Raw genomic sequence first — 23,140 nt, forward strand, 5'->3', positions numbered from 1 at the left:
TACGTCATCTCCACCGCATCACTCCACTATTTCCATTCACCCAGCGCCCTTTCATGGACCCCTGAGAAAAGCCCCAACTCCTTAGCCCGGCCATGGGGGCCCTCCAGAATCTTCCCTCAGCCTCCACCAGGGGCACACTGGAGGGAGCTCAAACTGAGCTCATGGTGAGATTTTGAGTGGGAAGCACATTCCACCAGAATAGAGACACTGTGAACCAGAGTTTGATTTGTCATTTTTGGTTATCTAGGGTAAGAAAGTGATGGAGGAAATGTGGATGAAAAAGTGTGTCCAGCACACTCCTCCCCCAACCCTAGAGTTGGTTGTTAAACATTTACTACCACACCACTACCTATGTGTCTGCTTTGTCTTCCCCTCCTCTACTCTCCAGCCAAGCAGTCAGATCGGCCAGCTCTTCACCATCTTGATTCTGTGCCCTATGCAGGAAAGCCTTTCCATTCTGCCTGTTGAAATCTAAGTCACCCTTTCAAGGTCCACCTCAAAGGCCACCTCTTCCAACAAGCCTTCTTTTGGATCACTCAACCCTTCTTAAAATTTTTTTTTCCATGTTTCCATGATACTTTTCTTTCCCTCCCCTCCTCCCTTCCCCCTTCCAGAGCCGACAAACAATTCCACTGTCAACCCTTCTTTTGGACTGCTGGGAAGGTCACTTAGTCACAGAATCACAGAACTGTAGAGTCAGAGGGGACATTTCTAGCCACACACTCCAGATCACTCCCATCTAAGAACAAGAATCAACATTCCAGCATCCCCAACGAATGTTTCGCACAGACTCTGCCTGAAGTCCTCAGGTGATGGGAAGCCACTGTCTCCAGAAGCAACCCATTCCACTTTTGGCTGGAAAGTTATTTCTGACATCAAACCTAAACTTGTCTTTTTGCAACTTCCACCCATAGCATCTAATTCTTTCCTATGAGGTCAAACATAACACATCCAGCCCCTCTTCTCTATGTCATGGCCACAGCTTTAGTGGCAGGCAGGTGATGCTATGAAGAGAGGGCTCAGACTCTGGAATAAATAAGACTTGTGTTCAAATCTGACCCCAGTTCCTTACTAGCTGTGTGACTAATCTTTTTGGTTCAGGTTATTTCACTTCACTTCTTTGCCTCAGTTTCTTCATTTGTAAAATGGAGATAATAATGGTATTTAACATTCGAGGGTTAGCATGAAGATCAAATGAGATAATAATTGTAAAGGGCACATAATTGGTGTTATATAAATGTTAGCTATTATCATTAGCTGTTAGGTCTCCTCTCAGTCTTGTCTTCTCCAAGTTAAACATCCTCAGTTCCTTCAGCCAATCTTTAAATAGCACAAGAATGAAGTTCTACATCGTCCTGTTTTGCTTTTCTCTGGAGCTTATTAGTTTCCTTTCCTAATGGCGGGACCCCAAAATGGACACACCACGCTAGATGTGGTCTCACCAGGGCAGGACAGAGAGTATCCATCACTTCCCTGTTGGTCCTTCCTTTTCAAAGAAGCCCAATGGCATCCCAGGTGGCATCTTGACTTGCACGTGATTTGGATTAAAGTTAGGCAGAGTTGTACGAAGTCATCCTCACTCTCTCTCCCAAAGTCACTGAAGTCCAATGGCAGGACAAAAGTCAAGAGGACTGACAATGACCTGGGATGCAGGGGATGACTTTGGCTCTTCCATGTCTGACCAAGTGCCTGCTTCATCACCTTCCTGGCTGTCGGAGCAAATTGTTCTCATCTGCCCATCACGTGGAGGGGAAAAATCTTCATATGCTTGTGGTAAACGATCCCTCCCTCATGGATGGGTTTGAGGTTACCTTGATGAGACAGTTTTACTGGGCTCTGGCTGCTGGTCTTGCTACAGCTTCTTGGAATCACAAATGAGAGTTGGGACGGACAGAAGTTAAGTGCTTTACCCTGCGTCAAACAGTAAGTATCTGAGGCTGATTTGGGACACAGCTGGTGCTCCTCCCCAAGACCAAACATCTGTCCCTGGGACACTCCACTGGAAGCCTTCTAAGCTGGCATCCAACCAGTAATCTCTCCTGCCTTTTGTCTATAGGGAAACAGACCCTGGGAAGCTAAATGACTATAATATCTACCTTGATACTTTCACTCTATCCCACCCAAAGTTATACTTCTGTCCTTGAGATTCTCAAAGCAGTTCCCTCGCCTTTATGCATGCAATCTCTTTTGTTATTTGTGCATGTCTTATCTCACTTACCAGATTGTAAGTCAGACTGGAGGATCTCCAAGGTCCCTTCCAATTCTGACTGCCTCAGATCTATGTTCCTGGAGGGCAGGTACCGGGTCCCTATTTATCTTTTGATCTCTCCCAGACCTAACACAAAGCTTTTCCCATAGTATATGCTTATTAAACGTTTGCTGAATGAATTCTAACAGCATGAAAAAACTGACCGAGGAAGGTTGTCTGTGGAGAAGAACTGAGAAAACCTCCCCCTCCATTGTGCAGAGTGGGAGAACACAAGTGGGGAATATCGTATATGTGGTCAGACACAGGTTTTGGCTAGTTCTGCTAAACTGGGTTTTTTTCCCCCTTCTTTCTTTCATAATCTGTTCCAAGGAGTGACTTACTGATTAGGGGAGTTGAAAAGGGACAGATTTGGATATGAAAGAGATGTGAAAACAAAACCTGTCAGTAAAATAATATTTAATAAAATAAATAATACATATTTTAGTAAATAAAATAAGAAAAGGGCATTGATGGTGGGGAAGAGGGATCTGAAGAGTTTCCAGGGCACTGAAGGATGACCAATCCTTCCCATTTTCCCTGAGAGGATAGAGAACAAAAGAAAATGGACTTGAGCTGCAAGAGAAATTGAGGAATATAAGAAGAGAAGATGTGGGCCAGACCTATAGTCCATTCGGTTGAATATTTCATCTCTTGAATGGCACTGAGAAATGCATTGTGGAAGGAAGATTGGATTATTCTTCCTATTATCAACCAAGTTGCCCCACCAATCTTAACTTCCCTTAGTGATCATTGTTGATCTGCCACTCAGAAATTTATCTGAGCCTTTTTGGGAATCTCTTTGTATTTATAATTTACACCACCTTTTAGAGTAACAATTTTCGTGTATTTGTTACCTGTGGTAGAATGTTATCTCACTTGGTATTTAAACTACTCTCAGATTTCAAGTTGTTGTTCAGCCATTTCTTTGTGACCCCTTTTGGGGCAAAGATATTGAAGTGGTTTTCCATTTCCTTTTCCAATCCACTTTACAAATGAAGAAACTGAGGCAAAGAGGGTGAAGTGATTTGCCCAGGGTCACACAGAGCTGGTAAGTGTCTGAGGCCACATTTGAATTCTGGAAAATAAGTCTTTCTGACTCCAGACCCAGCACTCTATCCATTGTGCCACCTGGATCAAGAGGATGCTTCTTCTAGAGTCTAAGGATCAAGCCTGTGTTCCCTGCCACTAAATCCTTGATTGTGACTAGTCCTCATTATTTTTTTTTTTGCTTCCTATTTATCCAGATTAATGGGTTCAAAGGATAATGATGATAAAGATGATGATAATGATAATAGCTAACATTTATATAGGGCTATGAGGGCTTTACACACATAATCTAATTTGATCCTCCTGATAACCCTATAAGGAGGATGCTAATATTACCCCCATTTTACAGATGAAGAAACTAAGTCTTAGCAAAGTTAAAAAACTTGCCCAGGTTCACATAGCGAGTAAATGTCACAGACAGGATTCAAACTCAGATCTTCCTGACCCAAGGTCAAGGGCTCTAACTATTCGTTATGCCATGTAGTTGCTTCTGAATTACTCTCACCCCCTTCTCAATCTTTGTCTTGCAACAGAGAAACCCAAGATTCCAATGCTGACTTAGACACTAATAATAGATAACATTTGTATAGTGCTTTAAGATTTGCAAAGAACTTTACAAATATTATCTTGGTTTCTCTTCAAAACAAACTTGGTTGGTACATGCTATTCCTATTCCCATGAGAAAATGAGGTTAAGTGACTTCTCTAGGCTCATATAGCCATTTAATGACTGAGACTTCATTTGAATTCAGGTCTTTTTGACTCCAGGTCCAGCACTGTGCCACCTGGATGCCAATGGACAAGCCATTGAAGCACTCTGAGCTTCCATTTCTTCATCTATAAAATGGGAAGATAATACTTGCCCTGATGGCCTCATATCACAGAGGGTGTTACGAGACAAGAGTTTTGTAATCTTTAAGCACTATATGTGTATATATATAATTTCTTGACATGTAGGGACAAGAAATGGGCAACTAGGTGAAGAAGTGAATAGAGCCCTGAGCCTGGAGTCAGGAAGACTCATCTTCCTAAGACCAAATTTAGCCCAAATACTTATTAGCAGTGTGATCCTGGGAAAGTCACTTGATCCTGTTTGCCTCAGTTTCCTCATCTGTAAAAATGAGTTGGAGAAGGACATGGAAAACCGCCCCACTATCTTTGCCAAGAAAAGTCCAAATGGAGTCATGGAGAGTCAGATACAGCTGAAAAACAACACCGAGGCATGTTAATTGCTGCATGTTTGTATTGTGCTTCTGTTTTGCTATTTTCTTATTACATTTATTTGCATTTGTGCTTGCATTATGTCTTTGTAACATCTGTGTGAAATTACTGAATAACAGGGGACCAGAAATAGGTGCAATGCCCTAGGCACAGATGTACCATCATTTCATACTAGGGCAGGATAACATTTTCTTTGATTGCCAGGATCTTTCATGATGATGCCTTAGGCATCATTATCCATTTTTGACCTGAACACGGGATCCTAGATCTAGAATTGGACCTCAGAGGCTAGCTAGTCCAACACTTCCCATTTTATAGATGAGAAAACTGAGGCCAGGCAAGGTTAAGCGACTCACTCAATTGATTTGATTTCTTCAGGGAAAATGTTTCTAATGATTGCTAGATACAGTCCTTAGGTGGTAAATGATTGTTCAGAACCTATCATCTTCTGGATTTGGCCCATTATTTCTCATAAATGCTCTTTCTCACCTAACCACAAAACTCAGCTGACATGTTTTTCTGCCTATTTGCACAGATTTTTTATATTCAGCTACAGTTTAGCTTCTTATAGCTCAGTATTTTACTACCCAGAACAGAAATCCAAGTCATTGATAAATTAAGCAATTTTATTGAGCGCTCTCTTTTCTCTATCATTTATATAAAATATTAAATGACACAGAAGAGTCCTGAACATCAATCTCTGGATAGCCCTGTTGTAAATGCTTTTCTCTACAGAGGAACATACATTTTTTCCTACCCTGTGTCCTTACCCAGTTTTTCAGATGTGATAAAACATTCCTCCTAATCCCATGATGATTTTTAATAGTAATAACTAGTATTTATGTAGGGCTTCAAAGCTTAGAAAATGTTTTATTTCCATAGGCTATTTGAGAGAGGTTGACTTGTCCAGAATCATATTACTGGCATCTGAGTACATCATTTGAACTCAAGTCCATCCCGACTCTTTAAGTCTATCAATCACATGACCCAGCTGCTTTTGGTATGGAAACTTCAGGACTATGGAGCCCAGGTAGGCAGCTAAGAGCACTGGCTTTCCATCAAGTCAGGAAGAACTAGGTTAAAATCTGACCTCTGACACTAGCTATGTGACCCTGGGCAATTAATTCACTTGATCTTTCTCAGCCTCAGTTTCTTTATCTACAAAATGGGGCTGATAATGGTTCCTATCTCCTTGGGCTGGGGGGAAGATCAAATGAGGTAACAGTAGTTAGTGCCTGGAACATATTAGGAACTTAATAAATGCTTCCTTTATCATAAAGGTGTAAGGCTCTGGAATGTGTGAGAAAAATATAGGTCCCTTCCCCAGAGATCTTTAAGAACATGGTGTGAGAAAAAAAAGTTCTGAGAAGGTTTGGAACCAAGGACCCAGGTTCAAATTCTCACTGCTATTTACTCCCAATCTGACTCTGGACAATCTCTGTAAGCCTCAGTTTCCTGATCTGTAACTAGAAGATCTCTGAAGTCTTTCTAGTTCCAAATCTACTATAGAGAATTTTGAGATAAATTTCTCCAGGCAAAGGCTTCATGGGCTTCTGGAGATCTAGCTTCAAGGAGACAATGCTATCTTCTTTCTACCCTGGAAGAGTTGAGGACTCTCGGGTGGTACGTGGAGACAGGGCAGGGAACTTTTGAGCTGAGCCCAGCATCAGGGTAATGAGGAGTGAAAAGATGCTGGAAGCAGCATTACAGGACTAGGGACCAGCCACTGAAGATAGCTTGGCTCTATCAGCCATTCCTTCCATCTTCTGGACCCCTGATGAGAGGTTTGCTGGACCATTTCTTTCTGGGAATTCTGAGAAATATAATGATGTTTTTTAACTCCTATTCCTGATTCCCTCTCTGCCCAAGTGGGGCAGAAGCTGATTCTAAAGCTTAATCTGTTTTGTAAAATTACCTTTCTAATTTCTGTTTAAATAGTTTGAATTTTTGCAGCCTAGATAAAATTCATACATGCTAATTGCTTTTAAGCTATGTGCTTTCTTATTTTTATGCGTGTGTGTGTGTGTGTGTGTGTGTGTGTGTGTGTGTGTGTGTGTGTGTAAGACAGAGAGAGGGAAAAGAGAGAGAAAAAGAGAGAGAGAGAGAGAGAGAGAGAGAGAGAGAGAGAGAGAGAGAGAGAGAGAGAGAGAGAGAGAGAGAACACATAGACACAGGCTGTCCCTCTCTCCCCCAAAGTGTCAGGTAGAGTCAGACTTTTTAATGGCAGGGGACTGAGCAAAATAAGAAAATCTCCAAGATATTGGTTAATATTTTTTTTATTAACTTCCCCCAAAGCATAACTAAACTTGGTCTGGGATTTTTCCCTTGCCCATCTTTCTAGAGGCAAGGGGAATGCAATAGATTTAAATCAATTTAATTAAGCAAGCATTTATTAAATACCTATGAAATGCAAAACACCATGTTAGATACTGAGAATATAAAGATAAAATATAAGAAAGATCCAATCCTTGGCATGAAGTAGTCAGTCAACAATTCATTAAATGCCTACTGCAGACCAAAAACTATGCTAAACTGGATATGCAAAGAAAGGTAAAAGACAGTCTCTATTCTCAAGGAGCTCCTGGTCTGATGATGGAGATGGATATGTACAAACAAGCTATAGATGGAATGAACTGCAAATAATCAACAGAAGAAAGCTGCTAGAACCGAAGGGGAGAGGAAAAGCCTTCCTCCTCATAGGTGAGGCTTTAGCTGGGTCTTGAACAAAGCCAAGGAAGGCTGGAGGTGGAGATGAGGAGGGAAGATTGTTTCGTTTATGATGGGAATGGGAGATGGGGCACGCAAGATGACACATAACACAAATAGGCATGATTGGAGGCAGAAAGGGATAAGTGCCAAGAAGGACTACAAAGTGCTATGAGAAAATTGGGAGAGGAAAAGACTGCTTTCAGCTGGAGCAATCAAGAGACGTTCAATGGAGGAGTTGATGTCAGAGAAGGAAAGATGATAGACTAGAGGGAAAGGGTGGCTAAAAGAGCTCTGGGGAGCTTGGAAATGGATTCTGGAGATGGTGAAATGGGGAGGAATTAGAGTAAGAAGGACACAAAGAGATCTGGGAAGTAGGAGATAGACATGGAGTAAGCAAGCTTATGATACCAGATCATCCTTTTGAGCCCCCATCAGTAGGTGGCACTTTGGGACACTTGTGGTAGTGTAGTCAAATAGAGACACACTCTAATGAAGGACAGCTTGACACGCAGTGGTTAAAGCCTGGCACCTAGAGTCAGCAAGATCCAAGTTCAAATCTGACCTCAAGACCCTGGGCAAGTCACTTAACTCTGTTAGCCTCAGTTTCTTCATCTGTAATGAGAAGGAAATGGCAAACCAGTCCAGTGTCTTTGCCAAGAAAACTCCAATGAGATCTTGGAGAATCAGATATGACTGAATAACAACAAAACTGTTAAGCAAATTAATTCAATCAACAAATATTTTTGACTACTTACTACTAAGTACTCAAGGGAATATAATGGAGAATAAGGACTAGTCCCTTCCCTCCTGAAGTCTAGTAGGGGTGATCAGGCATGGTAACTGCAAAATGAGGCATGATATGTGGAGACCATAAAGGAGGGAGCAAGAGATCAAGGAATAGTGCAAGACCAAGGAGGAGGGAATGTTTGAAACCTAGTTACACAGACATACATCAACACAAACATCTGCTTTTTAGGAATATTTCTACCACTCAACTCCCCAGCTTTAGCACTCTTTATGGAGCCCCAGCCCCTGATTTATTAGAATTCAAAGAATAGGGATTTCCCCCTTCCCTCATACCAAGCCCCAAGTACTTCGTCCCGAATCCAGCTCTCTCTATCCACCAAGACATCAAATTTCAAATTCTATCCCTGACATATGGTAGCCCTGGGACTCTGGGCTTAAATTTAAACTTAACCCACTTAAGCTTCTAGTGTCTTAGGCCAGAGGTTTAACCAGATTAAAATGTAATTTAATAAAATAAATAAAAACTAAATCAATATACAGTTGTATGAACTCATGCTCAGCAACCAGGGTGGAGAAAAGGGAGAGGTGGGGTGTGTGGAGAATGCCAGAGAAATCTGAGGAGAGGAGATGGGGGGAGGATAGAGGTCATGCATCCTTTTGTATAGATTTTGTTGTTGCACAACTGTCATTTTTCAGTCCTATCTGATTCATTTTCTTGCCAGATACTCAAGTGGTTTGCTGCTTCCTTCTCCAGCTCGTTTTCCAGATAAGGAAACTGAGGCAAACAGGGTTAAGCCACTTGCCCTAGGTCACACAACTATATGGATCAGTAGCCACTTTTTCTATTTGAGTCTGATTAATTAATGATCTAGGCAACTTAGACTCTCAAGGTACACCAATAAAACCACAGGTCTGGATGAACAGAATTGCCTTTCCACTCTCCTCTCCCCCATTTAGGTCAGATGCCCCAAGAATGCCTGCATTTGCATCTTAGGGAATTTGATTTCTATCTGTTAAACTCAAACCCTAGTTTGAGATCCTATCTGGATTTTGGGGGACAGCACGGATGCTTCTAAGTGCTTCTTTCAGGGACCACACATCTTGCCAGGGAGAATTACAGTGGAATTCCCACCCTATCATCTGACATAGCTTTGTGGAAAGGTTTTTGCTTTAAGCTTTAAATTGCCCATTTTCTGGGGCCATGAATCAAAGATCCTTGATATCTCACATCCTCGCATGGGCAGACCCATAGCCCCTTGCCTAGCAATATAATCCTCTTTCCATTTTCTGCTTTGGAAATTCTCTGCAGTAGTTAATTCCAAATTGACAACCTCTGTCCCCCCTTATCCCCCAGGTTTCTCTGGCACTCTCTACCCTCATCCTCCCCTCTTCCCCGCCATATCACTGAGTGTGAGCTCAGAGAATATAAACTGTAATGATTGTGTACCTGAATTATAAGAGCCACAACTAGAAATTCTCTCACCTGGGCCAAATTTCTTTGAAGGGAAACAGTAGCACAGACCATCTCTGACTGTAGAATGAGGTGCCGGAGTCCAGCCCTCATCTCTAGGACTGTTGGGGAAGGGGCAGAACAGCAAGAGAGTGGACTGGAGGTCCATTAGGGCATTGTACCTGGGCATGGGGAGGTGCAGGGAGGGAAGTTACTGTAGGGAGCCTGCCTCAACCATCTCCCTCCCACAGGGAGGCTCCCTATGTCAACCACCTGGGGCAAAGCCTCAGTTTCCCCATGCTATTTAATGATTAAATCCTTTACCTTCTGTCTTAGAAGCTATGCTGTATAGTGGTTCCAAGGCAGAACAGTGACTTGTCCAGGATCACACAGCTAGTATTTATTTATTAAAAACAAAACAAAACCCCTCACCTTCTGTCTTAGAATTGATACTAGGTATTAGTTCCAAGGCAGAAGAGTGGTATGGGCCAGGCAATTGGGGTTAAGTGACTCATCCAGGGTCTCACAACTAGTATTTATTTACTCTAAAAAAATTTTTAAACCCTTTCTATCTTAGAATGGATACTAAATATTAATTTCAAGACAGAAGAGTGGTACGGGTTCAGCAACTAGTGTTAAATGACTTTCCCAAGGTCTCATAGCTAATATTTATTTATAAGAAACAAAAAAACAAAGCCCCCCTTACTTTCTGTCTTAGAATGGAGATAAACCAGGCAATTTGGGTCAAGTGACTTGCCCAGGATCTCACAGCTATAAATTATTTATTGTAAAAATATTTTTTAACCCCCTTACCTTCTATCTTAGGATTGATAGAAGAGTGGTAAGGGTTAGGCAACTGGGGTTAAGTGACTTGCCTAGGATCACACCGCTAGGACACGTCCTCCTGGCTCCCCCTCTCTATGCTGTTTAGAGCTCCATCGTTCATTGGGAAAGGAAACTTGCTCTTTGAGAATCATATTCTAGCTAGAAATAAATTTGGATTAGCCGCTGCTTTGTCATAGCTGTGCCACTATTTTCTTGTATTAGCCTAGAAGTGGACTCTAATTGACAAAAATCATTTGGCAGTCAACTTGTTCCTTCACTCTCCAGGGCACTGGCCCTTCTGCTCCTCCCCAGAGATGCTCCTGCTCCTTATTGTACCCACACTCACCCTTGGCCACAAGGTCCCCGAGCTCAGAGCCCACCCAAGGGCTGCCTCCAGGACTAACACTCAGAGTCCCATGGAAACAGACCAGGGGAGGGAGGGAAAGGGAGAGGGAGGCAATTCAATTCCTTTTCATTCTCCTGCCCGATTTCCCTTTAGGCACGATGCCTGGTTTCTATCAGGCACTGAGCAAGAGTATGTTTGTATGGCAGCGCTAGTTACCAAGACCTCATTCCCTGTGAAATGTGTGGGCTCTGGGCCCAGGTCTGTGCCCGGCTTGGGAGGATTGCTCTCATTCTAGAGTTTTTCTGTCTGGCCTGCCAGGAGCAGTTGGTGGTGCCTTCAGGAGGAAGAGACATGACTGGCTCCAAGAAGAAGGACCTCCGATGTCCCTTGGCCAGACTCCCAGGCTGGCCTGACCCAGATTCAGTATGTGAGTAATAATAATAATAATGATGATGATGATGATGATGATGATGATGATGATGATGATAATGTTTATCTAGAACATTAAGACCTAAATGGGGCTATGAGGTCTATGAAAAATGGTACTAGTATCATCCCCATTTTACAGATGAGTAAACTAAAGCCCAGCTAAGCCCATGGTCACACAGTTAGAAAGTAGCTCCTAGACTCCATTCAAAGTTTACTGCCTCAACCATCTCCCCCTCACAGGGAGGCTGGCTCCCTATGTCAGCCACCTGGGGCAAAGCCTCAGTTTCCCCATGCTATTTAATGATTAAATCCTTTACCTTCTGTCTTAGAAGCTATGCTGTATAGGGGTTCCAAGGCAGAACAGTGACTTACCAAGTCTACTTTTATCCCCTACATCATTTTGCCTCTCTGGCTCTGGAGTCAGGAAGACCCCAATTCAAATCCTACCTCTGATATGTACACTTTCTATGACTTTGGGCGAGTCATATAACCTTCCCGGGCCTCAGTTTCCTAAACTATAAAATGAGGAGGCTAGACTAGATGCCCCCCACCCCCACCCCCCAAATCCCTCCCAGTTCTGCTCTATGATCTGATGGCTAGAGAGGATCTCACTAGTTGCGTGCTTCCCAGATGCCCCTCCTTCCATTCTCACAGACCAAGTCATCAGAATTTTGGAGCAACCCTTAAAGAATCCTAGAGAAACCACCTCTAAAGGAAGATAATGTCTCTCTTACTCTTTAGAGATCTCCCAGGGAAGAGGTTTACTAGTCTCCACTGCATTGTTTATTTCTAGTGTTCTAAAATCTTGGAAACGCTTCCTGCCTAGTCTAAATCCCTCCTGTTGCAATTAAAAAAAAGAAAAGGAAAACATATTTCTTCTTGCTCTGTTCTCAACAGCAATGAACCTTAATAAACAGAAACTATGAGTATCTTGAGAGACCCCAAAACAACCATTCAGCACTCACCCCCGTTTCCTATGTCTCTTCCCCATATCTTGCTTGGACACAGTTTTTTGCATGTTGTCTCCTGCATTAGACTGTGAACTCCTCAAGGACAAGGTCTCTCTTGGCTCTCTTTGTATTCCTAGAGCTTAGCACAGAAGCCTGGCATAGAGTGGGCACTTAATAAATGTTGATTCATTGACTGGCTGGTTTCTTTGGGCTATCTCTTCTCCAGGGTGAATGAAGCTCCTTTATTTAGCCTGAAAGATCTCCTTTCTCCCCTCCCCCCCAATTTCTGTCTCCTTCTCCTCTGGCTTCATCCTATGTGTCTCAGATTCCTTCAGGAGAAATTTTGGACAAATGAGGATGCAATATGGTGGACCAGGTGAAGTGAGGAAGCTGGGGGACTGCCTTGGCATGGGTTTTTGGGAAAGAAGAGAGATCTATTTATCAAAGAGGAGCTAGAGACAACCCCAAAATGGCCAGAGACCAGTGCTAGTGCTACTTTTGAAGAGATCCAAATGTTTTAAAAGGGGCAGTTAGGTGGTCACAGTAGAGTCTCAAGCTTGGAATCAGGAAGTCTTATCTTCCCAAGATCCAATCTGACCTCAAGGCACTTTACTAGCTGTATGACTCTGACCAAGTCACTTTACCCTGTTTGCCTCAATTTCTTCATCTGAAAAATGAAAAAAAGGAAATGGCAAACCAGCATCTTTACCAAGGAAACCCTAAATGGAGTCCCAAAGAGTCAGAACAACTGAAAGGACTCAACAGCCACAAAGTACTTCATAATGTGAAGAGATACTTAAAAGAAGGATATAAGACCAAAAGGACTTGGCTTCTATAACAATCCTACTTGAAATCCTTCTTTATCTACTGTGAGATAGAAAATGAAGGAATTGACTAAGAGAGCCTCTTATTTGGAGCCAGAAGACTTTGGTTCAGATTCTGGACTTTGTTACTTACTACTTGTGTGACCCAAGGCAAAACACTTAAGCTCTCCAGTCCTCAGTTTCCCCATCTATAAAATGAAGGTGTTGGACTAGATAGATAACATCCAAAAATTCACAGATCAGATGTCTTTTAACAACACAACTTCCTTTCCCCAGTCACATTCACTTTTCTTGGAAGAAGAGAGGATAACAGGTGGTGAAACATCTATGTACTAATTCCTGTATCTTGAAAAAGAGATCAGGGAAGGAGGAATGCTCCAGGAAGGCCTATACTCTATGGCCACCCAGAGAAAGGGTGCCAAAGAGTATTTAAGGGATGGCTGGACAGTGTAAGTCCAGGGAAGGTCAAAATGGGTGTTGCAGTGGTTGAGTGCTAGACCCAGAGCCAAGAAGATCTCCTTTCAAATTTGATCTCAGGCTCTTACTACCTGTGTGGCCCTGGTCAAGTTACTTAGCCTCTGTTGACCTCAGTTTCCTTATCTGAAAAATGGGGCTAATAATACTAATACCCACCTTCCAGAGTTGTTATGAGGATAAGATGATCTAATATTTGTAAAGCACTTTGCAAACTTTGAAACTCTACATAAATGCTAGCTATGATCATTACCATTATTAGTAGTAACTTCTCAGACAAATCTCTTCTGTACTTTGACTAATCAGACTCTCATGATCTTCTGCAAGTAATAGAAGGGATAGAGGAGGAGAAAGGCATAACTGAAAGACAAGGGGAATTGAGTAAAAGATGCAACTTGAATGAATTGACACGGAGCAAAGACAGTAGAACCAAGAGAACAATATACAAAATAACTACAACAAGATAGTGAAAACAATCTAAAATGCCATCCAGCTCAATCAAATTGCAATGCTAAAAACTGATCTCAGACAAAAGAGTATTTTTCTGTACTTCTTTCCTCTAGGTAAAGGGGTGAGGGACGACAGATACAGAATGTGGCAAAGCAACAGATGTCGTTAGTTCCTTGGATGGGTTTTGATCAAAGTTTTCTTTGTTACAAGACAGGATTCAACTGGGGATATAGTGGGAAATGAATCTTATGATTTAAAAAAAGGCATAGCTAAAGCTATTTATTAGGAAATTTTTTTTAAAGAAATAGAAATGAGAGGGAAGGAAAGAATAGAGAGGAGGAGAGGGAGGCAGTTCAATCCCCCCTGAGTTTAGCTTTGAGATGAAAAATTCATCAGTCCCATAATTGGTCCTGGGCAAGAGGAAAGGAGAAGATGAATGAATGAATTAATAAATAAATAAATAGCAACCCTGACAAACAGAGGCATTATTCACAGTCCTTACATTGGCTTACAGCAATTGTTTTCCTAAAGAGGGTTTGTTCATTCATCAAGGCTCCATAACTGAACAGGCTCCCTCTTCACCCCCTACATCCCCCACCCCACACCCCCTGCCCCCATTCTCCTCTAGAAAGCTTGCTGGCTCACTCCTCCCATACAACAATCCTGGACTGAGGAGGCAGAAATCTGACTCTAAAGCAGCCCCCCCCCCCAACTAGACCAAGGAGTCAGTAAATCCAGAGACTGGGGGAGGGGGACAGAGGGACGAAGGGTCCCAAGTCCCACTTCTCCATCCCAAACAGAAGCTGAAATCCTATTATTTTTCATCAGGGTATGAGAAAACTAGGCTTAAGATCCAGGGAAATTCCATTGCCAGGAGTCTTCAATTAGACTAAACCCTCCATCTTCAGATGTCCATAAATATAATCAAAATGAAGCATCAGAAGTAGCAGAAACTGCTGATAATGACAGTTCAGAAAATGAGATGGATTAACCAACATTCCATGTGGCATAAGTTGTGTCCAATGAGGTGTGTGTGTTGGGGAGGGGGGAAGGGAGGTTTCTTTTTTTTTCTTTTCTCTTTTTCTGAAAAGAGCCTCTGAAAGAGGGCTTTCTGCATCTGCCTGACATTGTGGAGGGTACTAAGTCCTAAAAACATAATAAGTTTCTTTATTTTGCAATGCCGTCTATGGTTCTTCTCTTTTCAAGTTTTCGCCTGCTTTTCATGAACTAGCAAAAACTAGCAAATGCCAGATTCCTCAAAGCTCAGTACCCGAAAGATCTGTTTATAACAGAAAGGAAAAACAATGGCAAATGAATTCTATCAGAAATTTCTAAGTCCTGTTCGAATAATTCTGATGTTCATTGGGCTAAACGTGTTCATTTTAAAATGCAATCGAGCCACACGTAACACTTTATGTTGTTCCGCTAACTCGATTTAGTCTCACAAAGGGAAGGATTTCTCCGTTTCCACCCCACTCACCCCCAAAAGCAAAGCCCACAATTCCTCACCTCCAAATTTTCTGAAAATTGTATGCCTAGGGCTGAGGCGTACTTGTGTTCCACCCCCTTTCCAAATGGACAGATGGGGATTGAAGGGAAGACCCAGGCCAGGTCAGAACATTGGCAGGGCAGGGGCTTGGGGGAGAGCAAGATTTGGTGGTATTTGGAAGACAAGCAAATCACAAGGAGAAAAGAGAATAGAAGAGGGATTGCTTTGGGGCGTCCTTCCCCTTCCAATTTATTCCCCCCTCTCCCCCCTTACCCCAAGGAGATCTCGGCTCATGGCGACCCTGGTAACCCCAGCTCACACAACACACTCAGGCACCCTTGCCAGAAAAAGTTTTCCATTCATTTCCAAGCTCTGCTGCAACTTTCTCGGAGTCTGGTGGATGATGCTGCATAAAACATGAGTTGGGTCGGGTGGTGGGAGCTGGGGCCGGGAGGCTGGCGTGATGGGGGAGTTTGGGGGGAAATGGTAAAAGAGACCAGCGGGCTGGGGGAGGGGAAAGGAAAGGAGGCTGTTTTCTCAGGCTGCATTTTCCTACAGGCTCCTTGGAGACCAGAGAAAGCCCAAGGAAAGGTCTCAGCTGGGGCTAGGCCCCTCTCGGCACCACGCTAATGCAAGATGCTCAGGCTGAAACTATAAAGCTGAGGGGCGGCTGGTGTCTGAGTACCTCTGGGAAACCTCTGCCAAACCATTATGGGGGGGGGGCGGTGCAGAGAAAGAGAGTTAAGGAAGGAGAGGGGGACAGAGTCAGAGATGGAGAGACAGAGACAGATAAAGTCAGAGAGACAGAGAAGGAAAAGAAGAGAAAAACAAAGACATGGATGGATGGGGGAGAAAGGCAGAAAGAATTTTTAAAAGATTGTAGGGAGAGAGAGAGGGAGAGAGATGAAGAGAGGAGAGAGAAGGAGGAAGAGGGGGAAAGAGAGAGAGACAGACACAGAGACAGAAAGAGCCAGACACACAGAGAGAAACAGAGAGGAAAGGGAGAGACAAAGACAGAGAGACAGAAGGAGAAGAAGAGAAAAATGGAAAAAGATAGGGATGGGGGAGAAAGACAGAAAGAGTTAGAGACAAAAAAAGGAGAAATGAGGAGAGGAAAGGGGGGAGAGAGACAGACAGAAAGAGAGAGAAAGAAAAGGGAGAGATAGAGAAAGAAAAGAAGAGAAAAACAGAAAAATATAAGAATGGAGGGAGAAAGAAAGAGTTAGAAACCAGGAAGGAGGGATGGGAAGAGAGAGAGAAAGAGACAGAGAGGGAAACAGAGACAGAGAGAGAAGGTCATAGAGAAAAACATTTGTCTTTATTCATTAAACTCCTAACATTGATAGTGTCCCTGATGTAAAAAGTGCAAGGTCTTCTGATTCCCTATTGGATTGTAAGTTTCCAGAGGGCAGGGGCCATGCCTTCTAGTTCCTTGTATTCTCCCCAGGCTCTGGTGCTGCACCAGGCAATACAGATGCTTACAGAATGAATGGCGGATTCTTCAGCCACCCCCTGGTTGCACAGGATTCAGGGGTCTGTGAGAGGTCTCTTCTCCAGCAGGCAGGTTTTCCCTGCCAGACTGAACACAGCAATGCGCTAAATGCCAGCAGCAGGAGGGAGATGTTAGGGCATTCTGCTCCTCCTGGGATAGATGAGTTATTAAAATCTGTGGGGCACCGCTCTCACCAGAGCTTCTGAAAGGGCAGGAGTGTTTGTTTTGGTAGGTGGGGGGATCATGTGGGGAGACTCAGAAGAAGCCAGAGGATTGGGGCTGAAGCTTTATGGAACTGGAATACTCTTCACACATTTTGTTTATCTGATTACTCACCCATAGCCCAAACCCTCCAAAAGTACCATGGGAAATGTGGCCATGTTACTGGGACCAATGAAATGGCCAGAGGATCAGAGATAAAGCCCGAAACCCACCCCCAGCTCCAGGGATGATGGACCCAAGATGCAGCATAAGATGTACATTTTCAAACACCACCAATGTGGGAATTTGTTTTGCTCAAATCTGCATATTTATTACAAGGGTTGTGTTTTTCTTTTGATTTGAGGAGGAAGGGGTGGGTGGGGGGGAATTGTGTCAGGTTGCCAAAGAGAAAAAGAAAAGACAGAAAAGAGGGTCATTGAAGCATTTAAAACATGCACAGAAGAGAACAGAAGGAAAGCCAGAAGGAAACACAGACAAGCAGAAAGAAGAGACTCGAATGTTACATGTTGAAGTTATTATAGACTTAAAAGCAAAAGCGAGCTGCATTCAAGAGTGATTTGAAGTTTCTCCTACAATTTTTTTTCTTTTCTACTTCGCATATGGAAATGTTCCAGTGATTTGGAACAGGGGGCCCAAGTTCAATTCTGGCTAAACCCCTCCCTAGCTGAGTGACCTTGGGGCAGATCTTTCACCTTTCTTGAACCTTTTCTTTATCTGTAAAATGGTGATGGGAAAGCATTTTTAAGATCCCTGGGCAATGCCTGGGAAGTCTTTGATTCCAAGAATATGACCCGTAGGGGGGTAATTTTTTTTGTGTTTCCCCTTTGCCCTCAGCTTCTAAATCAGGGGTTCCTAGTCATTATTTTGTCAGAGGTCTTTCAGGAAACCTGGGGAAACCCATGTATCTTTTCTCAGGATGTTTTTAAATGCATGAAATAAAACACATAGCATTCTTTAAAAAAACCAAGTAACATTAAAATAGTTATCAAAATTTTTAAATTAAAGAAGTTTATGGATGCCAAGTTAAGAATCAATTACTCAAACAACCAATCGATAAACATTTATTAAGAAGCCTCTATGTGCCTGGGGGCTGGGCTCTCTAGATCAATGCTGTTGAACTCAAATAGAAAAAGACTGCAAAACCTCAGATTAACATTATCTATGGTGTATTGTATTTTTATTTATTTTATTTTGTTAAATTATTTGTTAAAGATTTCACAATTATATTTAAATCTATTCCCTGCTGTTAGCTATTATTATTATTACCCCCTGGTCACCTGTACCTGTGAAATTTGACACCTCTGGTCTGGGGACTGGATCTTTCAGTAGCCTAAATTCACAGTGGCTTGGGTTTAAGAATAAACCTCTCTAGGCTAGAAGAGGGTGAGTCTGCTGGCTTACTTGTAAAATGTGGAAGAGGTATTAGCTGGGTAGTATAGTGGATAGCGCAGTAGATGGGAAGTCAGGAAGCCCTGAGCTCAGATCTGATCTTCGATTCACTTATTAGATATGTAACTAACTGGGCAGGTCACTTAACTTTTATTTGCTTTAGTTTTCTCAACTGTAAACAGCACTTCCCTCTCAAGGTTTTTGTGAAGATCAAATGAGAAAATATTCTTTTCCCATTTCAGTTCTTAACATTCAACAGTTTTACACAACAGGGGCCAAAAAGCCTGAATTCAGCTGTTTTTAGAGCCTTGGTCTGATTTCCTCAAACTCTACTGCCTAATTTTCATTAGATTCTGGGACAGGGACCAACATGAAGTGACACTAGAAAGTTTCAGAGATAATCCAGAGAGGATTAGAGCTGGAGCCAAGGAATCATAATGCTTTATGGAATTTGAATACTCTCTCACATTTTGATTATCTGATTACCCCACAAGCTCAGTACCTCTAGGAGACCTCAGCCCTGTCCAAGGCTTCCTACTTTCCATTAGCAAGACTAGAAACTCAATTAGTTTGAGACTGTTTATTATGGGAATACATGAAGGGGTCAGGTGCCCAATGAGATATTCATTCTCAGTCCTTTCACAAGAACACAGCAATCAAATTATCGAATTCCATATCTGTTCATCCATCCATCTGTCCCTCCATTGTGCTATCTAGCTGTCCCTCCCCATTCCTACCCCTCCTTTCCCTTGTCTCTGATTTTCTGACTCCTGAGTCCAGCTGGAGAAGTCCTATCTCCACTGAGGACTTGTAGAATCTTGGGCAAGTTCTTTCCCCAATATGGTCCATTTCTCTTGATTCCTACACTGAGGAGAATCATCCTTGCCCCTCCATGACTGATAATTTTCTCACTGAAAATGAAGAGGTGGAATGGATAACTTACTTCACCTACTACTGAAAGGCAATATTTTCTAGTGGATGTAGACTCAAGCTGGGTTCAAGTTTTTCCTCTGATGAATACTGGGTATGAGACTCTGGGTAATTCATTTAACTTCTCAGTGCCCACAAGCAACTCCCATGAAATTGAAGAAAAGGTACAAACTGTAATTTGCTTTGTTTGGGATAATTCCCTATGCCAATGGACTCTCAGATTGCAACTATTTTCCTTAATCAACTTTGAGCTCTGTGAGAGAAGTAAATGTGTCTTGTTTATTTTTTGCATCCTCAAAACCTCTTAGCAGGGGCAGCTCAATTGTCTAGCCCTTGACCTTATGTCTAAGAATTGATACTAAAACAGAAGGTAAGAGTTAAAAAATAAAAGGAGGGAGGGTAATTTGGAGCAGAGATAGGCAAAGAAGGCAACTGCCTAGGACATGACAAACAGGGATGGAATTAGGGAAGAGTACACAATGGGCAAACTGATTAATATTACATTTTATAAATACACTTACTTGTAATGATGGAAATTTCACTCTCCATCGCACATGTTGAATCATTTTTCAGTCAAGTCGAATTCTTAGTGACCCCATTTGGGGTTTTCTTGGCAAATATACTATGGTGGATTGCCATTTCCTTCTCCAGCTCATTTAACATATGAAGAAACTGAGGCAAAATAGGTTAAGTGACTTGCCCAGGGTCATATAGCTTGTAAATATCTGAGACTGGATTTGAACTCAAGTATTCCTGAATCCAGGCCTGAAGTTCTACTACTGTGACTCATCTCTATGGCACTTAAGTATGGTTTTTTTTTTTTTAAATATCTTTCATTGGATCATAGAACTAGAGTTGGAAGGATACCATCTGGTCAAACCTTTTATTTTATTTTTTGCAGATGAGGAAACTAAAGGTCAATGATATTAAGACCACTTACCCAAGGTCATGTAGATAATAAGAATCAGATACAGGATTTGAATCTAGATCCTTTAACTCCAGACTCCACTTTTCCCACTTATCATACTCTCTGTACAGTACACTATCTGTACAGTTGGATAACACAAAAGGAGGATGATTTTCAAACCTTGTCCAGGGTACCCAAATATGCTGTTAGGTCAGCTCTTCCAAATTCATTTCTTCCTCAACTCCACCTTTTAGGATTATTAGCTTCCTTCAAGGGTTCCCTCACAAACTACCTTCTACAAGAAGCCTTGGCTAATCTACTAAATTTTTAGAGCTTATTCTCTTTTCTTCAAATAATCCTATATATACTTATCTTATATACTTATCAACATATTGTTCCCCACCTACTTCCTTCCACTCCCCTAGAAAAATATAAGTTCCTTGAGGCCAAGAAATTAATTTAATTTTGTCTCTATCGTATACCGTAATACCTGGCATACAGGAGGTGCTTAATAAATGCCTTATTGAATTGGCTGTGGTTTAGACTCCAGATATTTATATTCCATTAGTGCTGAGCTAGTGGCAACATTCTATTCACCTATCTCAAAGCCTGATTGATCCCAAGAGGCTGAAGAAAATGAGCTAACCTAACAGGAAGACTTTCTCATGCCTAATTTTGATTTTTGAATCATAAGAATATAATTTCCTTACCAAGTCAGACATACAGTTCACCCAGCCTAGTGGTCTGTGCCTGATCAAAGCAAGGAAGAATGTGTGAGAGAGGATAGCTGTCCTCAACTCTGAAAGATGAGGGTCATGTTCCAAGCAGCTCAATTCCCCCCTTAAATAGGGGGCTACTCTACAAAAGCCAGCTAAACACATTAGGATGAATACTTACAAAAACAGACGGAGAAAAGCTATGATCAGTATTTTAAAAATCACATAGACAGTATGGACAATGCAGACATAGACTCATTCACCAAATTCTAGAGTATTAGAATGGTGTGGGTTGGAGGAGTGCTTTTTCAGAGGTTATCTTAGGACAAATCGAAAGGAATAAATACTATTTACATAGTGAGGAAGAGGTGTGCTGAACCCATGACTTCAAGAAGTGGTACAGGCTGAAAATATAAATGGATTCCAAAATAGGTTTGAGTAATTTGTGGATGGCACAATGAAGAGTGAGCCTTTCATTATTTTAGCTGCCTCTCTCAGGACCTTCTCCAACAACTTTGGTTTTCCTTAAGGTGAGTTGGGCAGAAGCACACACAGGTAGAGACTCTATTGCCTCTCCCCCCATGATTCTACATGGGGTGAAATAATGTTTTCTGAAATTTCTGCTACCCACTTTTTAATGATTCTATTATTTTGTTAGCCTTTTGGGGCAGTAACTCATTTGGACCTTCATCTTCAGGGAATAGCCTAGAATGACTTCCAAGTCATCACAACCTTTCTGAATAGCCCTTAGAGGGGCAAGGTCCACTTGGGAAAGTCAATTAGTCACATACTACAAAAATACACACAGGCAGAGGAGAAAGTGTTTCACTGTCAAGTTCCCCAAATTCCAGCAGAAATCAGGGGAGAGGGGGCCCCCAGGACTCGAGAGAGTTGGCTTCAGTAACAGGGGTCATAGAGGATCCTTTGCTACTCTGTGTCACCCTATCTAGGCAATGGAAAGAGATTCTGCCCTTTTCAAGTCCCCTCACTCTTGCAGGGAAAAACAATAAAGACATTCTTCTGTACCAACCAGGTCACTCGTTCCCCTTCATGGGGCCTACTCAGGTTTGGGTTCAAAGATGCTCCAAATTCTCTCCTTTAGGCTGATAGTAAGAATCACACAATCACAGAATGTAGGAGTTGGAAGGAATCTCAGTAGCCATCTAGCCCAACACAATAAAAAAAGGAATCTAACAGAAATCTCACCCACGAGAGCTGGGGAGACCAATAAGTTCCCATTTGGTTCTTTAAGGGGGGGGGCGATTTGCCAGACACGGAATTAAGCCACCCAGAATTTTCTCCAACATGCACACACTTGACGGGGGAATTGAGAAAGTACTCACCAATTCACTACACATGGACTCAATCCTTGGGCACCTCAAGAACTCAAAGGCCAAGAAGAAAAAACAATCCTATTAGAACCAACGGCAATCAGTCTGTTTAAGCAAAGGGGAACCTGCATGGTTGTTTGTCCCACTCCTCATTCACTTCGTTGGCAACCTCTGGAATCCCCCAAAGCACCCACAACGAACTGTGTGTGAGCAGACCCCAGTCCGCGAGAGGAAGATGGCCAGAGCAGTTTGGTAACATCAAAGGAAGCAGCGGAGCTGAGGAGGAGACAGGCATCGAGTCCCTGAAGAATGACTTAGTCCAGGGGGGTCCAGCTCCCTGCTGCTCTCAGAGAGCAAACATCTACCTGGAAAAAATGCCCAGAGAGGCTACGCTTTGGTGAGACTAGCAGGAAGCCATCTGAGCCTAGTGTGGCAGGCAGCTCCAGTCTGGAGGCGCCCGGCTGTTCCTCCCGAACCCCCCCCAGCAGCGGCACAATGCAGCCCTCCCTCCCAAGATCGGCTCTGAACACCGCTCAGGAGTCTGGCTCCCACTGTGAGACAAAAGCGTTTGCAAAGGCTACGGGAGGCGGCGGCGACGGCGGCGGCGGCAGCAGTAGCAGCCGCGAGCCCCAGACACACCAATCACCGGCCCCCAAAGCTTGTCCTCCTGCTGCCCTGCCTGGAGCCTCCTCACTGACTGGCTAGCTCCCTTTGGAGTTTTCTTCAAAGACGTTTGCAAATGATTTCTCCTCAAAGGGAGACGCTCTGTCGGTCGGGCGTCCCTGCAATACTCCTAACTTTGGCTGGACCCGAGGGTGATGGTGTAATGCTTACTCTTAGGGCAAGAGAGGACACGGATGTCAGTGCTGGGTGAAATAGTTTGTATGTGTAAGAGAGGGTGTTCGGAAGTGTGTAGGAGAGGCAGCAGATGTGTGTGTGTGTGTG

The 23,140-nt window shown here is 42.8% G+C and overlaps 1 protein-coding gene across 8 annotated transcripts in view; it reads right to left on the minus strand.

Moving 5' to 3' along the window:
- SEMA5B (semaphorin 5B) overlaps positions 1-23,140 on the minus strand; it is a 206,703-nt gene that overhangs the window by 112,944 nt on the left and 70,619 nt on the right. For 2 of the 8 annotated variants that reach the window (XM_056793536.1, XM_056793539.1), the window contains exon 1: positions 22,208-23,059. The exons of 5 other annotated variants lie outside the window; for them this stretch is intronic. The gene's annotated coding sequence lies outside the window, so the exon portion shown is untranslated. Of the gene's footprint in view, positions 1-22,207; positions 23,073-23,140 lie in introns of those variants that run through there. One more of the 8 variants, XM_056793537.1, reaches the window with a different exon arrangement.

The sequence above is a fragment of the Monodelphis domestica genome, chromosome 4 (assembly GCF_027887165.1).
Source record: "Monodelphis domestica isolate mMonDom1 chromosome 4, mMonDom1.pri, whole genome shotgun sequence".
In the NCBI taxonomy this organism is placed as follows: domain Eukaryota; kingdom Metazoa; phylum Chordata; class Mammalia; order Didelphimorphia; family Didelphidae; genus Monodelphis; species Monodelphis domestica.